Consider the following 23,515-nt stretch of genomic DNA (forward strand, 5'->3'; position numbering starts at 1 on the left):
TGAGGTGGAGGGATGGATTGGAAAGACGTTTACAGAAAGCCTGGAATGAGAGTTGGGGACACTCACGTGCACAATGCACACACACATTGTAAAATATGCGCACTTTAACTAAAAGCTTGTTCAGATATTTTGGCTTTAAGGAACAGAAAGGCACTCAAGTTAATTCAGGTAATTAAAGATTTGTACACAAGCACGGAAACTCAGGAAAAGCTAAATAAACTAACAAAAGGAGGCCTCAAGGTGATAGCAACTTTTCGTTAACCCAAAAGGCTGTAGTGGATTGTGTGTTTTATTTTAATGCTCTACCATCAACCGATTTAATTTTGTTCCACATGCCTGTGTCTCAGTTCTCTCACTTCTGGCCAACTGCCTCACCCTTAATATATATATTTTATATTACTGATAGTGGAATGAGGATAATATTTGCAAAATATTAAGCTAGTGTTTTATTTTCCCTCTCAACTCATATTCTTTATAGTTTTCTGCCTCTGAAGCTCAGCCATGAAGTCCCTTGTCCTGTGAGAGAATAACAGATTTGAAAACCAGGCTTGGATGAGAGAGGATTTTCTAAATCCCTTTAGAATTTCAGGAACTGTTCTGGATGGGTCAGATCATGGAATTCCTCTCAGGGCATGGAGATGACACCTTTTCCATCTAATATGCCTATGACCATAGTGATGGCAGGATGATATAACCCAGGTGAAGTGATGGAAAACCTCATTTTTCTAGTCTGAAGCACTGTGAGAGGAAGGAGAGAGGCAGACATGGAGGAAAGACACCCATTTTTCTCTTCCTCTTATATCTTACCACCACCTCAAAGCCAACCTCAAGGGCAGTGAGTAGCTTAATGAACATCGAGGTAAGGTGGGGTATTTAAATAGCATCAGGATTATGTTCCACCCCACACCTGAGACTCTGGAAGGTAAACGCTTTCTATATTGCCCCCTGCGGCTCTCTGGGACAGCTTTGTCAAAGTAAATCTGGTGGCAGGCTGTGGCAGAAGAGATGACCTTCCTGATGGGACTCCAGTGATGTGTATTCAATAGAAAGGAAACTGAGAGTTTGGGGAGCTCTGTTTCTTAGTGAGAATGTTTTGATGCTTCAGAAGATGAACAGGAGTCATAGCCTTTTAGCATCAGCAAGAGGGGCCTGAAGCCACGTGAGCCAGGGAAGGCCTCCAGTCACCACCCAAGCTGCAAGAGACCAGATCACAGGTGATACCACCAGCCAGTGGCAACTGTGAGAGCCAGCAGGGCCCGCTGTTACCAGGTATTCAAGGGTCATGGCACTGGAGATTAAAGGAAACAAAGGGTAGCTGATAGCTTTGGGGCCTCCTTTCCCTCAGAGCCACAAGGTCACATAAGCACCACTTACCATAAAGACCCAGATGACATACTGAAATAGAGAAGGAAAAGAAATAAAATTCGAAAGCATTGAATAATACCTAAAGAAATGTCAAGATTATTACTTCAAGCTGAGAACTGCACTAATGTGTTTTATTTTGCTTTGTTCCTTTTGTTACCCAGTGGATTCGGACTCATGAAGAAGATTAAAGGTCTGATAAATTAAATGAGGAAGCTATATTTTCTCTTCACAGTGGAACTGTAGTTTAAATAAATTTATAACCCTACCACTAGAGAGTCTGCTTACTCATAGTTTCCACTCCCTCAAAACCCCACTCGAAAATGGTCCGTCACAACTTTTCAATTGCTCTCTAAATCATTACCTACTGTTTCAGTTCTCACTGTTAAGTGTCTGATTTGCACACAATTTGTTAGTTCAGTGACTCCCCAGTCAGAGAATCTGCTTGGCCCAGATTGTCTTTTTGAGCCAGGTTGTCTGGCTTGAGCTCTGACCTTTGGGTTAGGAAATAGTAAACAGCCATACTCAGGGGAATTTCCAGAAAAACATCTAAGGTAGATAAATCAATGGACTATAGTTAAACCTTTACTATTTCACCTATGCTTAGTCAGGACCAAAAGAGAACTGGGAAAAGTGCCCTGTAAAGGTATAAAAATGTTCTATCTCGACAACATGTTCCTTCCTCTGCGTCTCTCCAGTAGACTTACATAATTGTGATTCAGTTTCTTCACTACCAGAAATAAGCTTAGGGAGTTCTGTAAATTTCCCCTTCTTTTCCCATGGGGAACCAGGGGTCAGACAATTCTTTCTTATGCAGAATTTTATTTGTATAGTCTAGTTACTCAAATATTACAGTTAATAAAATGTTGACATTATATATTATAAGTGAAATATGTTTTTCAACGAATTCAAATATATTGAAACAGCTAAGCTAAAATCACTGCATACTATTTTTGTTTGAAGATTCAGAAGATAGTTCAGTATTTGTAGTCTCTCTGGGTTATAATTATGAAAATCAGTTATCATTATTCTTTATGTGTGTGCATCTGAGAGAGTTTTATTAATAGTCTAAGTCAGTTTATAATTCTAGCTCATGTTGCATTTATCCCAAGTTTCATTCCATCCAAAAGTGACTTTGAGGTGTCCTGTGGAGCATTTCCCAGCTCATAAACATCTTTGTCAGGAACACCGCATGTTTACACAGCAGGGGTGTTGAGGTTCATTTAAGGGAAACCAAGCCTAAAGCCCATTTCAGGTGATCTACATTTAGCATGAGCGTGGGCCTGGTGAGCCCATGGAAAACACATGAGGACCCAAAGGGTGTTTGGAAATGTGGGTAGCTGCTGGTTTCCTCATTCATCTAACAGCAGCATAAGTTTAAACGTGATCCTTTCTCAAGTTTTCATGCTGATAGGAGGATTTGGTAGCCACCACCATCTTTGTACCTGGGTGTTTTCTATTCAGAGGCATCACTGGGTTTACCCATGTCCAAACCAAGAGACCAATGGACATGAGAAAGCACAGAAGGTCTCGTTTTCCTAATTCAGTGCTACTCCTTAGTGTTACTTGTGAAAATAACATTCACTTCAATATCAATTGCAGTGTTGAAAAATAAATTAAAATAGAGCCAAACTATGCATGTATGTACTTTTAATTATATTTACAGGTAGGGGACAGCTGATCGTCTTTAGCCAATGCCCTGTGGCTCATCCATTAATTAATTTTTTTAAAACAAGTATTTAGTGAATTTACTATATGCCAGACTTTATAAATTGCTGTGGTACAAATTTTCTCAGCTAATTTGTCTCCCACTTCAGCCCTGGTTTATTAGGATATTTGCTTGTTTGGTGGGATTTTCACTCCCAGAACAGTTCAAAATCTAAACAGAGAAGAGGTATGTAGTATGAAAAATCTTGAGCAGAGTTCAGTCCAGGGGAGGTGAAGGGGTGGGTCCTCTGAGAACCCATAACTAGCTGTTCAACCAAAGGTGAATTAAGGGCTGAGGTTGCTAGGCCTCTCCCCGTAAACACCTAACTGAGAAGGAGTGCTAAGTATTACTGGAGATGGAATAAGAAAGAACAGAAGATCTTGCAGGAACTCTTCTTATGGATTGTGCTCCCTGTGGTTGAAAGGAATCTTCGGACAAGAGCGTGGGCTGGGGCAGGGGCAGTGTGAGAACGTCCATGGGGCAGGCTTTGGTAACAGTGAATGTTAAAGGGGATTTTTATTTTGCTTACTCCTCCACATGGTGGTAGCCAGAGCTGAGTTGCTCAGGGAAACAAAAGAAACTGAGGGCTGCCCAGATATGTTTCTTTTCAGTTTTCCCCCATGTAGCACCTAGTCTCTCTAAGTCAAACAAGTATTTAAACAATACTGGTTTAAAGCAGGGGTGTCAAAACTGCGGCCCATGGGCCAACTGCGGTCCGCAATCCATTGATAATTGGCCCACAGCAAATTCCAAAAACATTTTTAGTTTACTTAAATAAACCAGGTGAGGCAATATGTACTTCATCTTGAATGAGTGGCCCAGCTGTTTGTGTATTTTACTGCATATGGCCCTTGGTAAAAAACGTTGAAAAAAGTTTGGACACCCCTGGTTTAAAGAGTTGCAAATCGTTGTTTATCCACGATTTCTGGTTCCATATTTAACCATATTCTTCTTGCCTCTCTAGGATCTACCATTTGGGTGGCTTGAAAAGGAGAAAGTCAGAAAGCCACGTGAGGACCTGAGGGGTGTTTGGAAATAGAAGTGAACCCCCACCCAATTTCTACCCCTGCCCCTCTCCCAGCTAAGCAGGGCAGCCTCTTTAAACATGTGATGTCAGTGAGTGTCCAGGGCCATCTCTCTCTTCTTCACTGCAGCCCTTCTCCTCTTCCCAGCACCAGTGCTATTGGGGTAAGCCCTGACAATTTAGGTCTCCCCTGTGTGGCCCCAGACATTCTGCTTGCCCACACCCCATCACAATTTAATTGTTACGGGTGAGATCTTCTTAAGCCTCACTGGGTGACTTTTACTAAAGTACTATATCCTAAGATAACGGTTGACTGTGGATCCATGTCTAATTTCTTCCACGTAGAAAGACATAGAGATTAAGAGCAAAGCATGAGAGACAGTTTATTTCAAAGGCATGCGTCTGTTACAGATGGCTCTGAGACTGATGGAGAGTGACTTGGGAGCTTGTGCATCTGACAGTGGCACCCTCGAAACCACAGCTCTCGAGGGGATAAAATCTTCCCCATCCATGCCACAACCCTTCTCTCTTATTTTAGCCTCATCGGTTAAGTTCCAAGTAGTTTTCAGTGCAATGCAAATCAGAGGACACCAATTCTCATTATGTGTTCCTTCCCTCATTTTCCTTTTTAAATTTCCTCATCGGTTTGTTTTAGCAGTAAGGAATGATTTTTCAGCTTTTTAAAATGTTATTTTAGGAAGGGACACATTAGTGAGTCTTTTTCCCTACTCTGAACAGCAGGTACATGGAAATCATAGTGGTGGGGAGAACAGGACAGAGCAATCAGATTTTCATATATTGTATGGGAGGTAGGATGCGGGCTTTTTAACCAGTTAATGCATTTGGGATCTAAGACCACACTGCAAAGACCTCCTTCTGTAGTAGGATAGCTGTCAGCTTTCATTTGGGAATCTAAAGTGAACTGGGGAATATTACCTGGGGAGAAGAAGTCTATAAATGTTTTCCATTAGTTTCTTGTGGTCAAACCATAGAAACCATTGAATTATGGTTAGAATTCAAACATATTTGTTTAAGGCCTAAATCCTGTGGACAGTTTACCCCTTGGAAGAGGTTTGAGCAAACTGGCTCCTATGAGATATGATTTATTGGGAACAAAATGCCCCATTGCAATGTGAAATAAAAACTCCCTTGGCTCTAGGGTTCTTCTTTCACAGTGGTGATTCATTTTTTTAATTTCTGAAAGTCAGTCTCCTTGATTGTCTCAATTTTATTTTTCTTTTGTTTTTTCCTGAGTGGAGAAGTGGAAATACTAAGAGTTATAGTCAACAACGGAGAGTGGACGGTTTTATGCTTTGTTCCTAATACAGAAATTTAGCTAAAGAGATTCATGAGAAATAAATAAACACCTTTCTGCATTGAGGCTTTCCATGGGCATATGCTGACACAGAGCATCTCCTGGAGACAGGTAACATATTATTTTCTCTATTATGCATTTTTAAGAACCTGTGAGAGCTGTTATCAACTCTTCACTAATAGCATAGAGACAAAGCCTCTAAATGAAGACTGAGGAGTAAACAGCTTGGCTCCAACTTGTTTACATGGATTATTGGGCTTAATTCCTTCTTTCCTTCCTTCCTTCCTTCTCTGCCGTATAATACTCAGTCCTGTCCTTGTTCCCCAGTAAGTTAAGAGATATAAAACTGCATTAACTCCAATTGTAAAATTCCAGTTTCTAAAAGAGACCTTAGAACAAGAAGCATCTGGCATTTACTGAGTGAACAAAGAGGACAAAAATTCTATTATTCAAGGAATTTTAAAAAATGAGTTTTTATTTGCTGCTATTAAATGTGAATATGGAATTTGAAGCAGGGTGGTACTCAGAAGCAGACAATATAATGGATTGCAAACTATTAAGGTTCATTGTGAGACATACAAAGAAACATATATATGGGATAGTCTTCATTTTATAGCAACCAAATTTGCTTAATTAAAATGTTTTCCTATGGAATTTAGAAACCTGGGGAGGATTTTTTTATACTTCATGATTAAATCAACTTTAGTGATCATTGAAATTTCTTAGTCAGATGCTGGGAAAGAAAGGGGTTTGAGGGACAGAATCCAACTGCACTCTGCTGAGTACATATCCAAGAATGTATCTGTTTTTCAGAATCTGAACTATTGGAGAGAATAACTAAAATGAATGTAAAAGCTTTACTTGGAGAGAAGATGATGGTTACTACACTTTCCCAAGCACCATGCTAATTACATACAACATTTCATTGAATCTTCACAAAATCAGAGATTAGAGTACTATCATCCCCTTTACACGGGGTGGGGGCGGGGGTGAAATATAGGTACAATTGAAATGTAGGTACGTTGCCCAGCTGTCCTGGCATACACATCTCACAACAAATCATGTGCTCCTCTTCCGACCACAAGGTCTTCCAGGTAAATGTCTTCCCACTCTGCAGTGGATAATTCATCTTCTAGCTACAAAAATATTGGGAATAGGTTAAGGTTACCAGATTTAGCAAATAAAAATACAGGACACCCTGCACATGTCCCAAATTGTATGTGACATACTTATACCAAAAAATTTATTTGTTTATCTGAAATTCACATGTCACTGATGTCCTGTATTTCATCTGGCAACCCTAGGTGGGGAGATTATGGGCATTTGGCGAAAGGGAGAAACTTGAAAGAAAAAGCAGGTAATAAATTGGAACCCAACAATGAGTCTAGGGTCCAAATACATGTAACATGAAATATACCTTTATAGTACATTTTAAGTATACTGTTTAGTGGCATCTAGTACATTCACAATATTGTTCAACTATCACCACTATCCATCTCCAGAACTTTTTCATCTTGCAAAATTGAAACTGTACCCATTAAATAACAACTCCTCATTCCCACCTCCCCTCAAACCCTGGCAACCACGATGCTACTTCTGCCTTTAAGAGTTTATCTACTCTGCGTATCTCATACAAACGGAATTATATAGTATTTGTCCCTTTGTGTCTGTGTTATTTCAGTTAGCCTAATATTTTCAAGGTTCATCTATGGTGTAGAATATGTCAGAATTTTGTTTCTTTTCAAGGCTGAATAGTATTCCATGGTATGTATATACCACACTTTTGTTTATTAATTTATCCATCGAGGAACATTTGTGTGGCTTCTATCTTATGGCTATTGTGAATAACGCTGCTATGAACGTGGTTTGGGCTCTGAATTTTACATGACACTATGCTAAGCTCTGTACAGAGGAAACACAGAAGCAGTTCTCTAGAGTTTTTATTTTAAAGTAACATCACACATAGCCAGCAAATATGGCATAACAGCCAACACCTAATTCTTTCATTTATTTGACACTTATTGAGATCCTACTATGCATAGCAAAGAATTTGGCCTTGACCAAAAAGATAGGTCTGGCTTTTGCCTTTGGCTTTTGGGGGTAGTCTCTGGGAACTTAGCAAGTACTGGATAGCCTAACAATGTGATTTATGGGGGGGCCTGGCCACATTCATGTAGGCCTAGGGTGGGTGATGGCCACACACATCCAAGTCTTAGGAGAAACGCAACCAAACCAGAAAAATTAACAATATGGCTTAGGGTCAGGATAGAGCCGCTGACCTAGAGACTGAAATTAACTACATGGACAGTCAGTCAATCCATCAAGGCTACATAATGGAGCCCTAATAAAATCTCTGAATACCAGGGCGTGGGCAAGTTTCCATGGTTAGCAATACTCAATGCCTATCGTCACCCAGTGGTGCCAGGACAGAAGTGTATCCTGACTGCCTTGGGAGAAAACAGAAGCTCTGTGTCTGGTACTTCTCCTGGACTCTGCCCCATGTGCTGCTTCCCTGGGCTCATTGTGATCTGTATCGTTTCCCTGCAATAAATTGTAAGTATAATAGCTTTCAGTGAGTTCTGTGCTTCCTTCTAGTGAATTGTCAAGGTTTTGGGACCCCTGGAACTTGCAGTTGGTGTCAGAAGTGAGGGCAGTCTTGGGCACTGTATCCTTTAACTCCTCACAACTAGGCATTGTTAGGTATTAAGTGTATGCTATGAAATACAACATGGCTCCTTCAAAATAAGAGAGGGGAGAAGTCAGATTTCCAAGTGCTGAGGACAGAATATTGCCAGGTATTGAAGCATGAAATAGCATGGTGCATTTCAGACATAGTAAGGACCTTGGCATAGCTGGTCTTATTTTAGGCTTCTCATGTTTCTCTGTCTCAATGAATGGCATCTCCATCCATCCAGTTGGTAAAGCTAAAACTTGAGACATCATCCTTGACTTCTCTTTCGTTTCCATAGCTTCATGATCTATCCATAGTAAAATCTCATTAAATTTGCTCTCTGCATCTCTCAAATGTATCTATACCTCCCCGTCTCCTTCTCCACCATCACCACCCTGGTCCATGCGACCATCAGACTCCACCTGGATCACTGCAATAGCTGTAAAATTAGTACACCCGATTCACCCCTTCCCTGGCAATCCATTTTCCACACTGCAGCCAGAGTGATCTTTTAAAATACAAATCTGATGATGATGTCACTTCCTGCTCCCCACAAACTCTTAATATCTTTCTGTCCTCCTCTCCCCAATATGACTTCCTCTCTATCTCCACCCTTATCTTCTCTTCAGCACTTTAGCCTTTGCAACCTACTTGGTCATGGCTCCTATACTCAGCCTTCTGTGCAAGCCTCTCATCCCTCAAGTGCCCCAAATCCACAATAGCTTCTCACTCTTCACCACTCATCAACACTCCCATTTCCTGAAATTTGCATCTTGGACAGATGTTAAGAGAAAGCATTTTGCTTAGTTTGTTAAAGAAGTGCATCGTAAAGTATAAATAGCTTGTAGGCATTAATTCACTAATTAATATGCATTGTTAATACATTAGCGCTTGTTATTTTGTTCAAGCACATCTCTGGGGTATGTGTGTGTGCACGCACATATGTATGCACAGGAATGCTTCCCAAGACTTACATCCACCCTGAGAGTCTTTGCAGCATGGTGGTTAGGAGGGCAGGCTCTGGGATTCATCTGCTGTGTTTCTTATCCCAATTTAGTCTCATGTTAGATGTGTGACCTTATGCAATTTACACAGTATTAGTGTCTTCCCAAGTGTTAGTGTCTTCATCTCTACAATGGGTGTAATAAGGTTGTTGTAGGGAGAAATGAGGTGATTCATGTAAAGTACTTCAAAGAGTTCCTAGTGCGCGGCAAGTTGCCCAGTAAATGATAGCTATTATGACAATCGATAATCAAGGCAGTCTTTTCCCCATCCCACCTGGCTTTAAGTCTCAGAAAAGGTGGGACACAATTTGATACTACTTCCTCAAAAGTTTTCTACTGATGAGAAAACCATCTTTATCTTTTTTTTGTTTTCTTTTATCCATGACCAAAGAGCAGATCTCCAAGAACTCAGCATCTAAGCATAAGCTAATTTGAAGGTTTGTGCTATGGACTTAATTGTGTCCCCCAAAATTAATATGTTGAGGCCCTGACCTCCAATGGGATATTCACCCAATGCCTCAGTGGTTATTATTGGTCACAGGGAGGCCCTGGTGGGGACGCAGAGTTGAGTTAACTCAAACCAGAGCTCCTAGGAAGCCTGCAAAGATTTCCTTTCTTAAGCTATCTTCATGGGTGTGTGAGAAAACATTGTGTAGCAGCGTTGACCTTTTATTGGCACTCTAACTTAGAGATACAAAGAAACTGTGGCTTATTTGTTTTTTATAACGAAGCTAAACTTCCTCCTGAGTTCCCCACGTCCCCGGCGTGACGCCTACATTTGCCAACCAAAAGCATCACTGTCTCTTCCACCTAAACAGTCTCTTTTAGCTCATCTGGCTTATTCGAGGTTTGTCTTTCAGGTTCCTTCCCTCTGCCCCACTCCTTCTCAAGATGGCCTTGAGTCTGTGTGTGCAAGTTTGTGTGCTGTCCTGTGTGCTAAGTGAGGTCCTAGGTGGGTGTCTGTTCTGTTGCACCTGTAACTGCATCCCTTTCGGTGCACAGATCAGGTAATTTGGTCCTATTCCAGGGCTCTTCTAGTCCATCAGTTCTTTCAGTGGTGCCTGTTTCTTCACTGAAGCATGTGGGAACTTTTGATCCTCTAGACCAGGGAAGGGCACACTGCGGCCCTTGGACCAAAGCCTGTTTTTGCAAAATAAAGTTTTATTGAAACACGGCTATGCCTGTTCATTTACACATGAACTATGGCTGCTTTTAGACTACAATTACAGCACTGAGTAGTTGTAATGGAGTCTGTCTGCAATGACGAAACTGGTTACTCTCTGGCTCTTTAGAGAAAAATGTTGGTGACCACTTCTCTAGACCAGCACTGTCCAGTAGAATTTTCTGCAATGATAAAACTGTGTTATAGCTCAACTTTTCAACATCACAGCCGTCAGCTACATGTAGTTTATTAAGCACTCGAAATGTGGCTAGTGTGACCAAGGAATGAATTTTACATTTAGTTTAATTTTGATAACTTTCAATTTTAATTTAAATAGCTTTATGTGTCTAGTGGCTACCATATTGGACAGTGCAGCTGTGGACACCCTGAAAAGGCCTAGGGGAGAGAGGATTTCTCCCTCAGGATCTTTTCTGGCCAGTTTCTCAGCTTCTGCATTATCGCTTCTGGGACATATGTTCACATGAAAGATTTTCACCAAGGGTATGCAGCTTTCCTCAGGCAGTGAAGAGAACATGTTATTAGCCTCTGATGTTCCAGATTCTTCCATAACTATCAGCGGTGTATTACATAGCACCACCCACCTGTGCCCCAGGTTTTGACCCAGGGATAGGCTGCAAAGAGGAAACTGTAACATTCTTCTTCCATAGTCCACTGGGAGGGGAGGAGAGATTTTCCCTCTTCTCTCTTCTCTTACAAGATGCTATATTCTCTTCCTCCCTGAGGTCACATCTGTTCTTTGCCCTTCCCAGAACCATGAGATAGATAAGGTGCAGAAACAGAAACTGGCTTAACTCTTAAGGGAGGGTCATCATACCGACATTCCAAAATACTGCTCTTGCTAGGACCGCCACATTAACTTGCCTTATACAAGGTTAGAAGTTTGACCTTGCTCAGATTCAACCCCCATTTGTCGAGTACCTAATGTTTCACAAGCCCTCAATCCATTGCTGGAAAGAACACAGACTTCTTTTCTTCTCCCCCACCCTCTAGCTGACAAACATAGTTTCACAATCATCCCTTTGAATATGCTTCAGCAGTTTTAGAGGAAATATTTGCAACATAAACATTGTCTTTTCTCAAATAATTTACATTTGTTCTGAACTATTATCTTTCCTGGAAGGCCTTTCCTGATCATGTCGCTTAGAAACACATCCCTCACTGGCCTGTGGCAGCACCTATCTTCTTCCCCTTTTTCACTCTCCCCCACAGCATTTATCACTCATCAAGCTCCATAACTACCTGATCAGCTAACTTTCTGTCTCTCCCTTAGAACAAAGGCCATATGAGAGCAAGAAATCTGGTTCCCTGTTGTATTCTTAGTATACAGAACAGTGCCTGACAGAAGGTAGATACTCAAATATTTTCAAATGAATAAAATCATTGAGGTTATGATACAACTTTCACGTATAAAAACAAAATCCTTCCCTACCAGGGTGATGATAGACAAACCTGAAGGAGAGAAAGGCTATACCGCATTCCTCTTCGCTGCCTTGGTGGGGACATTGAGGGACAAATGCAAAGGAATATGGTCTCCCGCCTGCATCCTGATTAAGAAACCAAAACTTTTGAGAAGTGAAATGATGACCCACTGCTGGAAGAGAAGATATATAAACCCACATGCCCTGTTTCCCAAATACCAAGTTTTCATCATATCCATTCTTGATTTTGTTATAAATACTACAACCCAGATTAATTTCTGAAACTCATTTATTTACCTAAAATTTCAATACTTATAAACTTCCAGAGGTGTCTTTTGTCTTTTTTTTTTTTTTTAATAAAACAATTAGGTTGCTGAGATTCCTTAAGTTTCTGTTTGAAATTAACTGGAATTTTTAAAAAATTGTGTTTCACCTTAGCATCTTTTAGCTGCAGTGTATTTCAGATTCGGCTTCTTTCTTAAAAAATAAATGGGTACTAGCGAACAAAATTTTTGAAGAAGTATTTCCAGTGAAATCATGTATATAAAAGCACATCCTATGCCCTAAGAATTCTGCATTAGGAAGGCACGACCACTATCATCATTATCAGCTATCCTGAGAAGACTCTGAAATAAAGTTTTCTTCTCACCTTGCCAAGAGTGTAAAATTATTTAAGCTTTGGAAATCATCTAACACTTAGAAATTCAATGAAAATAGCGTACACTTCCCATTCTGATAAAGTGACAGGAATCTCTGTTACCTCATCAGATGGAAAGTAATGGCTTTGAAAATACCAGAGAAGGGGCAAAATGGGAATCAGTGGAATTGTTTTTGTAGCAGTAACTAGACACTGTGAAGTGCTGATTTGGTTTTCAGAGATTTGGGATGGGATTTTGCATGAGGGCGCACTTACTCTCAAAGTAGTTATCCCTGAGAGCAACAAGGCTGGATAAGCTCCTGGTTATTTTCTTGCCACAGGGAATTACCTGAACACATTTCTCCCAACAATCTCCTAATTTTATGTAAATAAACAAAACCTATGCAATACAAACAGCTCAGATCTACTCCACGTGTCTGAGACAAATCAATATTCAAGACAGGTTTATTTATGACGTCCCATCTGTATTTTGTTTGAATGTGACATAGATGGTGGAAGCAGCGAGGTTAAGGATGTCATTTTACTTCCCAAAGCCTCAGTTTTCTCATCTGTAAAATGAAGCAGATAGATGGTCGAGGATCACAAACTCAGATGATCACAGAGACCCAGCATTTACTTGTGTGAGGCCTGTTCTGTGGGATTAAGCTAATAGCGAGTTACTGAGGACCGTGCATGCATGGCCTTTCTTCAAACATTCCCACTCATAGGTTTTAAACTCTCTGCTGTCCAGAGGGCCTGGGTTTAGTCAGGAGGCTTTCGGCTGTCTGCTTCTGCAAAGAATGATTGCGAAGATACAAGAAGTCATATTCTATGAAGCTATGTCTTTTCTTTCGGGAAAGAGCTTTTGATGCCAATCTGTGCAAGTGAGTGCCTCTCAGCTCCAAACGTGCCCTTTCTGCTTGCTCTGTGAAAACGGAGCTGGGCCCTTCGGAGAGTTTTCCTATGCCGGCTGGCACAGCGTTAACTGCATCAGTAGGTGGCGGTGGACAGACAATGCCTGGGAAAGCGTGTTGCTTCCTGATACCAATGAGCTCTCCTGGTGGCTTTGGCAGTGTGGGCAGCTTCTCCAGCACGCTGCTCTGTAGGGCAGTGACCCCTGAAGCATTTGGCTCCTGCACTGTACAGTTTCTCTAGTGCCAGCTACTGCAGTGCAGTGACTCCTTCCGTGCCAGGTTCTGCAAGTGGCTGACTTCTCAAGCATCTCTCTACGGCAGCGCACACAACGCCTCTAGTGCCTGGCTCCCGCAGTGCACTGTGGCCGGTGGCTTCCCCTGGAAGCCTTTGGGCACTCTTATAGCAGAATACCTCTGGCAAGACACCCCCTGTGAACAGCTTTTCCTCCTAGAAGGAGGATTTCCAGCAAGTTCCACTGGTGTGGCACTATAGTGACTTCTTTGGCATTCTGTGAGCCACATCCGTGCACTCCAGGGAGGTCTGGATCTCAGCCTCGGGTGGAGGGGCTCTCTCCTGGATCCTCTATCACAGCACTAAGGATGGTGGCTCATCCCATCTGCTCTTTTATGTTCTTCAGAGTTCTTTAGAGTTCTCTTCACTCCTTACTAGCTAATCCCTTGTTACTTTAATCTATTCCCATAGTTAACAATTCTTTATATTAAAAGGCCCCTTGGTCAAATTACTGTGTGATTTCTGTCTCATGACTGGACCCAAAATGAACTATCCTGCAGCTCTCAGCAGCTCTCCCATTAATTTTGGCGTCATTCATACAGGACACCCCTGCCCATTCCAGATAATACATCTCTATCTGTCCCTACCTAGAAATCAGACATGCCTTGCAATATATGCTCAAGTCTCTTGACTTGAGTGAAGAATCCAACCCATTTAATAGATGAGGTACCTGAGAACAAGAAGAGTTACATGACCTCCTTATGCTCGCACAGCCAGTTAACTCTGGAACTGGACTCCCATTCTGATGCTTCTTTCTGTCTGCCACACTCTCATTAGTCACCAAAAATGTTAAAAAGCAACTATTTGCATATGACCCTATAAGATACTCAAATTATAAAAATTTGATCCTAGATATGCTTCTCAGGCAGAGTGAGCAAGGGGTGGAAAAGAATGTGGAATTCAGGATCCGAGAGACATGGGCTATTCACCACCTGAGTGACCTGGGGCAAATGGACTAGCATTGTTGTCAAATAGAAATAGCTACATTATCAAGTTGTTATGAAGAGGAAACAAGATGACATACACAAAGTACCCATTATCATCATATACACTTAGGGGAACCAGACAAATAAAAAGGCAGGTAAATCACACTGAATCCATTCCATTTCACTCATCTTCCCCACTTGCACATTTCTCCCACACATTCTTTAGTTTATTTTAACGATTATAAAAGTGCATGATGTTATTTACACTGACACAATTACATGATTTTACATTAAATAAGTTAGAGATACTACACGTCTTTAAGAAAGAGGACACTTTTTGGTACAGGTACCAAAAAGGCTTCATACTCTCCCCCCCACCCCCCCAGGTTTTATTGAGGTATAATTGACAAATAAAAATTGTATCTATTTAAGGTGTACAACTTGATGTTTTGATATATGTATACATGTGAAAAAAATCACCATAATCAAGCTAATTAACATATCCATCACCTCATGCAATTATTTTCTTTCTTTTTGTGTGTATATGTATGGGAATAACACTTAAGATTTACCCTCTTAGCAAATTTCAGCATTGTTAACTATAGTTACATTGCTGTACATTTGCTCTCCAGAATATCTTCATCTTGTATAAACGAAACTTTGTACCCCTTGACCAACATCTCCTCCTTTCTATCCCCCTTTCCTGGTAACCACCATTCTACTGTCTGCTTCTATGAGTTTAACTATTTCAGATTTTACACATAAATGAGATCCTGTAGTGTCTGTCTTTCTGTGCCTGGCTTATCTCACTTAGCATAATTTCCTTCCATTTCATCCATGCTGTTGCAAGTGGCAGGATTTCCTTCTTTTTTAAAGCTGAATAATATTCCAGTGTATGTATATGCCTTTATTCATTCATCAGTCACCAGACGTTTAGGTTGTTTCCATATCTTGGTAATTGTGAATAATGCTGCAATGAACATGGGAGAGTGGGTATCTCTTCCAAATCCTGATTTTATTTCCTTTGAATACATATCCAGAATCCCATATCTATTTTAAGAAAAAGAATTGGAAAAAAGCATCTCCAATAGTTTCTCCCCTCCCTGCCACTGTGTGTGCTCTCAAATGATGAGTGTGCCATCTAACCGAAAAAGGCCAAGTGAGTTAGAATGTGTCAGAGTCATTGAGAGAAGGGTGAGCTACATGCTGCCTGATTCATTGTTCCTTCCCATAATCAGTGTGGATAAATGGAAAGCTAAGTGCACTCAGCGAAATGTATCACGGGAATCACTTTCCTGTCTGCCAGGCACTATTTGCACAGAGACATCCAGGCCGTTCAGTGTAATCACCTTCTGTGTTTGAAGTCTGACTCTCTGGAGCAGAGCCTTGCTTAGATACAATATAGCCACATAAACAGGCCTGGCCTTAGCTTGACAGCTCTCCTGGAATCTCCTTTTCAACGCTTTCTTATTTGACGAAGGGATTCGGATTCCATTTCACAGTTCTTTGTTTGCATGTTCCATAATGATTTTTTTAAAAAGTACGTTAAGATAGTAAGATAATAAGTGGTATTAAGATAATAATTGTCATCTGTTATTATGTGTTTATAAACCAGGTATTTAATACATATTTTCTCATTTTTATCTTCCTAACACCCCTGCATGGTAATTACTATTATTTCCACTTTACTAGAAAAAAAGAAAGCAAAGTTTGGAAAGATGATGAGCTTGCCCAGTGATATATGTGTTTATTTGGCTTAAAAAGAATTAGCTTTTCAGTACACCATATTGCCTTTGTAGGTGTAATTTGTCAGTCTACCATTTTGAAACAAAACAGCATCCATATTCTGTGATAATTATGCTTATTCTTTCTTTCTGTTTTCAGAGCCAAGAGTATAGTTTTTCTCTAAATACAAAGACTTTCCATTTATCCACACTGATTATACTAAAAAACAATGCATCATTTGGTATATTGTTGGTCTATTTTTATAAGCCTTGATGCTCTAGTCTCTTCAAGCTTATTAAAACCATAGTTCTTGTCCTTGCTAGTTTGACTCAAATCAAACTTGCCAAACTTGGCAAAAATTGTTTTCCTACTTTGAAACAGAATTGTGACACTTACACCAAAATCCCAGCCTCTGCATTTTGTTCACCAGACGATGCTCTCATTACTGTGGGAATGAAGAGAGGATTAAATCAAAGGATCAGAATTGGGGTTGGAACACCTTTGCTTTTGTTCCCCTGACCCTTCCCTCATCCCAAGAAAGGAGAAAGAGCCAAGTTCTGATGAGAAGAAAGGGAAGATGACCAGAACCTAGGTTATTACAAAATCACATGCTATAAAAATTTTAAAGTATTTGTTTAAACTCATTCATTTTCAAGTAAAATTTAATGTGAAAAAATATAGTGTGTCATGCTGTGTTCTATTCTAAATGATAATTTGCAGTATTGTTGCTATCAGGTGAGTTAGAGACATGGAAAAGAAAGGCATAGCTATATTCTCACCAAGGAAATTACAGAATAGAGCAGAATTGTGTGAAATGTTAATATTGGAAAAATAGGATCATAAGTCCAAAAACTGCTCAGGTCATTTTTTTAGTGCTTAACAGAGATAGAGGCCATTTTCAGTGCTTAACAAAAATCAAGGCTATTTAAAGGAAAAGTTGTGCCCTGTACCATCTTCTTTGTACTGAACCATGTTTTTCCTTCACCTGAGGACCAAGTGAATTCAAAAACTCCTTCTCGAATTTTTACAGTATTCTCTTTGCTTATGAAACAAAGCTTTTGTAAGCTGCATGGAATACTGAATCCCGTGGACATTTCTTCCAAAGGGACTATTGTGTAAAAGTTAACATGGGTGAGCTTTAAGGAATGAAAGAGGTAACCCTAAGTTTCAGAAATGAAGAATGCCAGTTCACGAGCTGACGTCATGTGGTTCAGCAAGGATCAACCTTGGAATAGACCCTCATGCCCAGGCGGCAGGGGTTTGGTAGGATGCAACTCATGGTCATGGCCCGTGGGAGGTAGAAGTTGGACCTGAAACCCATGCATTAAGCTGGGACCTTGGAACCTGCTCATGGAGTTATAAGTTTATGCTAAGTACATAATTATACGTAAACATTTTTAAATGTGCCCCAGAAGGATATCTACCAACTGCAGGGTAGTGGTTACCTCTAGGAAGAAAGAAAAAGCCATCTAAAGGTAAGGAAGGTAGAGAGGGATTTAATGGATTCTATTTTCTTCTTTAACAAAAAAGTCTATGTTATATGACGAAAGAATCACGGGGATGTACAATACAGCCTAGGAAATTTAGTCAATAATATTGTAACAATTATGCATGGTATCAGATGGGTACTGGACTCATGGGGGAAATCACTTCATAAGTTGTATAAATGTCTAACCACTGTACTGCACATTTGAACTAATATAATGTTGTATGTCAACTGTAATTGAAAAATTTTAAGAATTTAGAAAAAAAGGAAAGATTTGAATGGAGGTGCCAAGATGTGCTGAAATAGTTCATTAAATCAGGAAATGTGACCTTGAACAGAGGAAAAATAAATGCAGTAATCAGTACTGCTCTGGAAGCTGCAGTCCCACTGAACAAAAATTTTTAAATTGACTTTAGGTCCAATTGACAAAACCTCTAAAGCAACAGGCTCTGTCCGCAGTGGCTGCAGTACTGAAGGGATGGGAGGTAAAATACTGATTTCTTCCCTACATCTATAGTTTCATGTGGATGATGACTGTCAACATCGTGAGTGTACAATAAGGATAAATGGAATTAAAAATAAAAAAGGTCTGTGTCAAACACGGCAAAATGTTAGCAATTGTTAAATTTGTGAGCAACTACACAGGTATCTATTACAGCCTCACATTTCTATATGTTTGAAATATTTCATAATTAAAATTTTATAGACTACCGACTAATGTGAAATACTCAGAGAAATACCAACAATCATCACAGCAGAAAATGAAATGCAAGGCCAAGGTGAAGTGTTCCAAGGAATCCCACTTTTGAAAAGTCATGGGTGAGGCATTAACTGAAATGTGAATGTGAGCATGATTATGTACTCAAGCTTTTCTACTTCTTTTAGAAAAAAATTAATGTTTAACTCAAATGTATTACCCTTAGTAGTGTTAGGAGAGTACCATAAAACACGCTGTTCTCTGTCACTCAACTAAATTAGAATCAGTCAGCTTTGAAATTTCATGACTTTCTGGGCCTGAAATTCACCACCTCCACAATGTATTAGCATTATTTTCCCATCTGAGCCCTCTTGGGCAGCAGCGGTCATAACCTCATGTTTGGGGTCAAACCTTCCATGAGTTCCAAGGAAAATAGCCCCCACCTCTCATTTCAGTGTGAGGTGTGTCAAGCCCCCAGAGCTTGTTCCAAATGATTTCCCAGTATATTTCACGTTCCAGTTGGGGCACTTTCATCTGTTGCTGAAGAACAAACATGGGCTTTAATCTCCAAGGCCTGAAGTTACCAGAATGGGTGAGCCACAGGCAATCAGGAGACTCTCAGGCTTGTGCCTTTTAATTCCTTTTTCAGGGACCACTCAGCAGCAGAAAGCACTGGTTGCATGCAGGGTATTGAACTGGACCCAGATTTTTGGGGAAAATCATAGGAAAAACTGGTAAGCTTGAGATGAGTTAAACTGCAAATTAAAGTGTGTTTGAGGCACATTTTAAAGAGCAGTTTAAATTTTGGCAATGAGATGATTTTAAAATCAGCATTAGGACTGGACTATCATTTTAGTGGGGCTGTTTTCTTCAGCGGCATCTACCTCACACATACCCACTACGGCTTAGCTATGCTCCCCTTTGCCTTAAATGAGACATCTTTACAAGCATGGATGTCTAAACCATAAAATAAGAAATAGAGACAATTTCCCTCCAAAATATTTAGCAATATTAAATTAAATATTTAATTTAAACTAATAATTAACTAAATGCACTCTTCTCAGATCAAAGCAGCTCTTCCTAACTAATTGAGTTTCTTGTAATTATATTTTTTAAAATAATTATTTTTTTAAAAAATAATGTTTTCTTTGGAAGCTGATGCTGTGTTGACTGGCAGTCAAATTACCAGAATCTTAGACATTTTAATATCACTTTAGATAATTAGTTTTATTGCTTTAATTTCCAACTATAGTGACTTTGAGCTCCGTCTGGCAGCCATGTAGATATTAGTCTCACAGAAGACTTTGCTGAATGGCTGATATGTTGAATGCTTTGGCAAGGCCACAGAATTACAATATAGAGTCTAATCCTTGCTGTATATAGAGTAACTATATAATTTATCGTCTAAACTGGGACACTTCTGAGAGTAAATAAGGCAATATTCATAATTGCTCCAGGAAAACAGTTATAAACTGGATATACAGCAAAGTTTTTTCTTCAAAGTTATTTCACAGAAAGTAAGGAGATGCAGATATAAATATAGATGTTATTCAAGTTCTCATGAAGGTTCTCATATTCTAGGCCAGGATTTAAAGTTTCTCTCTTTTAACTACAAAATACTATCTAAGAAAGACATCCTGCAGTGATTCAATCACTGCTAGTTTTGCATTTTTATAAAGGTTAACAAATGGAAATGAGTTTTAAAAAGAAGGCCTAGAAATTTGACACAGATTTAGTAATTATTTCTGGGGGTAGTCCCACAAAATTTCAGCTTTTTATAAGTGTTTGGATTTTGCAAACACTTAGAAAAGCAAAAAGTGGTTGTGCTGTCAACCTATAGGATGAATGGAAACTCCTATTAGTATGAAAGCTGTGGTTTGGAAGAAATTTTTCAATGACATTATCATACATGATTTCTAAAAGTACTAGTGCCAAACAACTGAGACATGGAGATACGTGCTCAGGACAACTCAGTAAAATATTTAAGAAATTTGGCTGAAGGAGAATTGTGATGAAGGAGATAATGAAAATAGAAAACCTGTGGAGACTAAATATGAGTGGAAAAAACTCTAAATTAAGAATCATTTTACATGATACATGATTTTTACATTAATATATAATTTAATTAACAAATTAAATATTGTGAATAAACATTTGACTATTTCATTCATATCCCTCCCTAAAAGTTTATATATTCAAATTGGCCAAACACTTTCCTATGGATCTTCTTATGGGGAATCACCTTGTATTTGGTGTCAGCTTATATCCTGGCATATGTTGCCATCACTATATGGGTTTCTATTCTGTGTATGTTTGTATACAAGGCTCCTGGGATTAAGGCTGGGAGAATGAGGGGTACCCACAACTTCTTGTCTAGACAGAAAATTCATCAGGACTCTACGTGGTAGAACAAAACATTGAGCCTGGGATGTGTGCTTTCTTTATCCTAAGTCCAGCTGCTGTCTTTCAAAATACCACCACTTGTGGGGTAAGAGATTATGAATACCAGCAGATCCTAAATGTTAGCAGAAGAAAATCAGGGTTTCTGCAACCAAAGTCTCTCAGGGCTACATGGGATGGCCTGGGTGGTTACTTTCCATCATGTCTCCAAGAAGCCTCACTCATAGAACTAAGCCTTAACCTAGTTTGGTGATCTCAGGTACATTTATCAAAAGCCAACCACTGGATGGATCTGGAAGAAAGGACGTGTCGGCCTGGTCTCTTCCCCTCTCTCAGGAGCTTAGCGTCTGGTTGGGGGTGGATAAGGTGTGCTTGTGTTCTAACCAACTCTGCAATTTCAGGCAAGTCCCTTAAATTCTCTGAGAAAGTTAGATGAGTTTCCTTCTGGAGCTGACTAGTCCTTTTATCTATGAGAGTAAAAGGACAGTGAGGAGTTCACCTAAATGGTCCAGAAAGTGAATACCTCAGAAGTAAAAAGAAATGAAACATCAGTGTGGCTGGAGCGATTAGGGAAATCCTCCGGTTTTTTAAGTTTTCATGATGAAAGGAGATTGGATTTCTCTAAATTTAGTTTATCCTTTTAGTTTTGTAGATTTTGGAGTAGGAAGTAAACTGAGGGTCAGGCAGGAGAATTCACTTAGCCTACAATACATACAAGATAGATAAAAGGCCCTAAGAACCAAAGAAAATATCTGCCCTCCCAAACCTAAAGTAAGGTTGCTATGTTGAGCAACTTGGGAAAAAAGGAAATCATGTGTTTCCGGTGGCCTTCTTAAATTTGATGGCTCCATTCTCTTGATTTGGACCCTAAGAGGAATGTCATAGATTTGGAGGTGCTAGGACTGAGCTTAGGATGGGTGAGGAGTGCAGAGCTGGGGCCCGGGGTGCTGGAGCATCTCTAGGACTCAGCTATCTTCTAACAAGGATCTGAAGCGTCTACCAGTGTCTGTTTGGGAGGCTTACAGCTTTGACACTCATTCTCCAAATTGCTCTAGTTACCTTTTTGGTTGGTAACACACAGAGCTGGATAGCCAGTTACGTGAACTTCTTCGTAGAATGCACACATAATGATGCCCTCAGAAGGCTATGAGATAACATTGAGAAAATAGATTCCATGCCTGTCCCCATCCAAGTGGCTCTAGCTCCTAGATTTTGGGTTTTTCTTAAAACTGGAGTCTCTGGGTTGGGTAAAATATGCTTGCTTTCTTTAGAAAGCATTTCTCTCTTGTTTTAAGCCAGGATCATTCGAATCCAGTCATGAGCACGATCACCACAATTATTATCCAAAAGCCTGCCCCAAGTGCCGCCTCCCTGTGCTTTGCTCCTCACGCAGAATGCACACCTTCAACAGCTGAATATTGCATTCATTTCTGGGCAGCACATTTCATGAGGAATATTAGAAACCAGAAAGTTCCCAAGAGAGTGTTGCCGGGATGGTACAGGATGTGGAAATGATGGAAAAAGAAAAAAACAAACAAACAAAAAAAAAAAACAGGTGAAATAACTGAGGATCTCCAGTCTGGAGAAGAGAACACTAACTTAAAAATTGAAAGCTAACAGCTGCCCAGAATGCAGAATTGGGACCCGATATTGCTCATATGGGTTGTGTGGAAAGAAGAACTGAATAAAACCTAGAGCCATTCAGTATTGGAATGGGCTGGATTGAAATCATGAGCGCCCTGTCACAGAAGTGTTCGTGGAGAGGAGGTGAGCATCTTTCAGGATGCCGTATTGGGGACCCTTCCTAAAGTCACTTGCAGTGAAAGACTCTGAGTTTGAACTGGGGATAGAAATAGATGGATGACAAAGCGCCCACTTTCATGAGACCTACTACCTTGCAGAAGAAAGGGTGCCTAAGTGAACATATAAATTAGCAACGTAGAGATATACGTGCCAGAGAGCCGGGGAGATACTGAGACCTGCAGGTGGGGAGGGAAGTGGTACATGCAGAAGGCTTCCTTAGAAGGTGGGATGTGCGGTGGGAGCTGAAAGGTAACGGGGACTCAGATAATGGTGAGGGAAGTTCCAGGGGTGCCACTGTGGTATAGGGAACACTGTGAAGGAAGGATCGTGCTAGAACAGGTAGCATGCCTAGGATAGAGAGAAAGGTTTCTGAGGAGAGGGCTCATAAAGAAGAGACCCCCATACAGGCCAGATTCTGAAAATCCTTGAAAGGCAGGTTGTTGAGTCAATCCTCTACTAGTACTTGAGTTGCTAAGTAGCAATACCTTTCCGATTTCACAGTCAGTGCCGGATTCTTTGTGCACGGGCCTCACAGAGGCCAAATGTTAGTTAGGGCAGAAAGCAAGTAATGTCATGGCATTTTCCTGACCTCTTTCATCACTGGAGGTTCCAGCCCTAACAGGTTTTTAAGGGAAATAGTACATTTTTTTGGCATTTGCCAGTATCAGCCAACCCCACCCCTAAACCCGCACAGCCCACTTTATAATTACCCCCAGGATGCCAGAGTTCATTTAAAACAGCAAGTGTAGGCAACACCCAGCTATTAGAACTCAAATTTCAGAGCTCTCGCTAAATTCTGGCCTGAAGCATTTTGGAGATGGGAGGGGGTCCCAAAGGTGGGGGCCCTTTTGAGGTTGATATTTCCTGCCTGAAATGAAGGTCTGTGGTTTCTGAGGTTGGCCTGGGCAGGCTGTGTTCCTGGAGTGAGGGGTGTAGTTCCCTCCCAGGGA

At 40.3% G+C, this 23,515-nt stretch overlaps 1 protein-coding gene across 2 annotated transcripts in view; it reads right to left on the reverse strand.

The window, feature by feature from the left end:
• Nucleotides 1-5,863: 5,863 nt before the first annotated feature.
• CCDC148 (coiled-coil domain containing 148) overlaps nt 5,864-23,515 on the reverse strand; it is a 290,765-nt gene continuing 273,113 nt past the window's right edge. For both annotated transcript variants that reach the window (XR_012497645.1, XR_012497644.1), the window contains 2 exons: nt 16,576-16,624; nt 5,864-12,891 (listed from right to left, as the gene is read on the reverse strand). The gene's annotated coding sequence lies outside the window, so the exon portion shown is untranslated. The remainder of the gene's footprint in view (nt 12,892-16,575; nt 16,625-23,515) is intronic.

This window comes from Rhinolophus sinicus, linkage group LG01 (assembly GCF_036562045.2).
Source record: "Rhinolophus sinicus isolate RSC01 linkage group LG01, ASM3656204v1, whole genome shotgun sequence".
Classification (NCBI taxonomy): domain Eukaryota; kingdom Metazoa; phylum Chordata; class Mammalia; order Chiroptera; family Rhinolophidae; genus Rhinolophus; species Rhinolophus sinicus.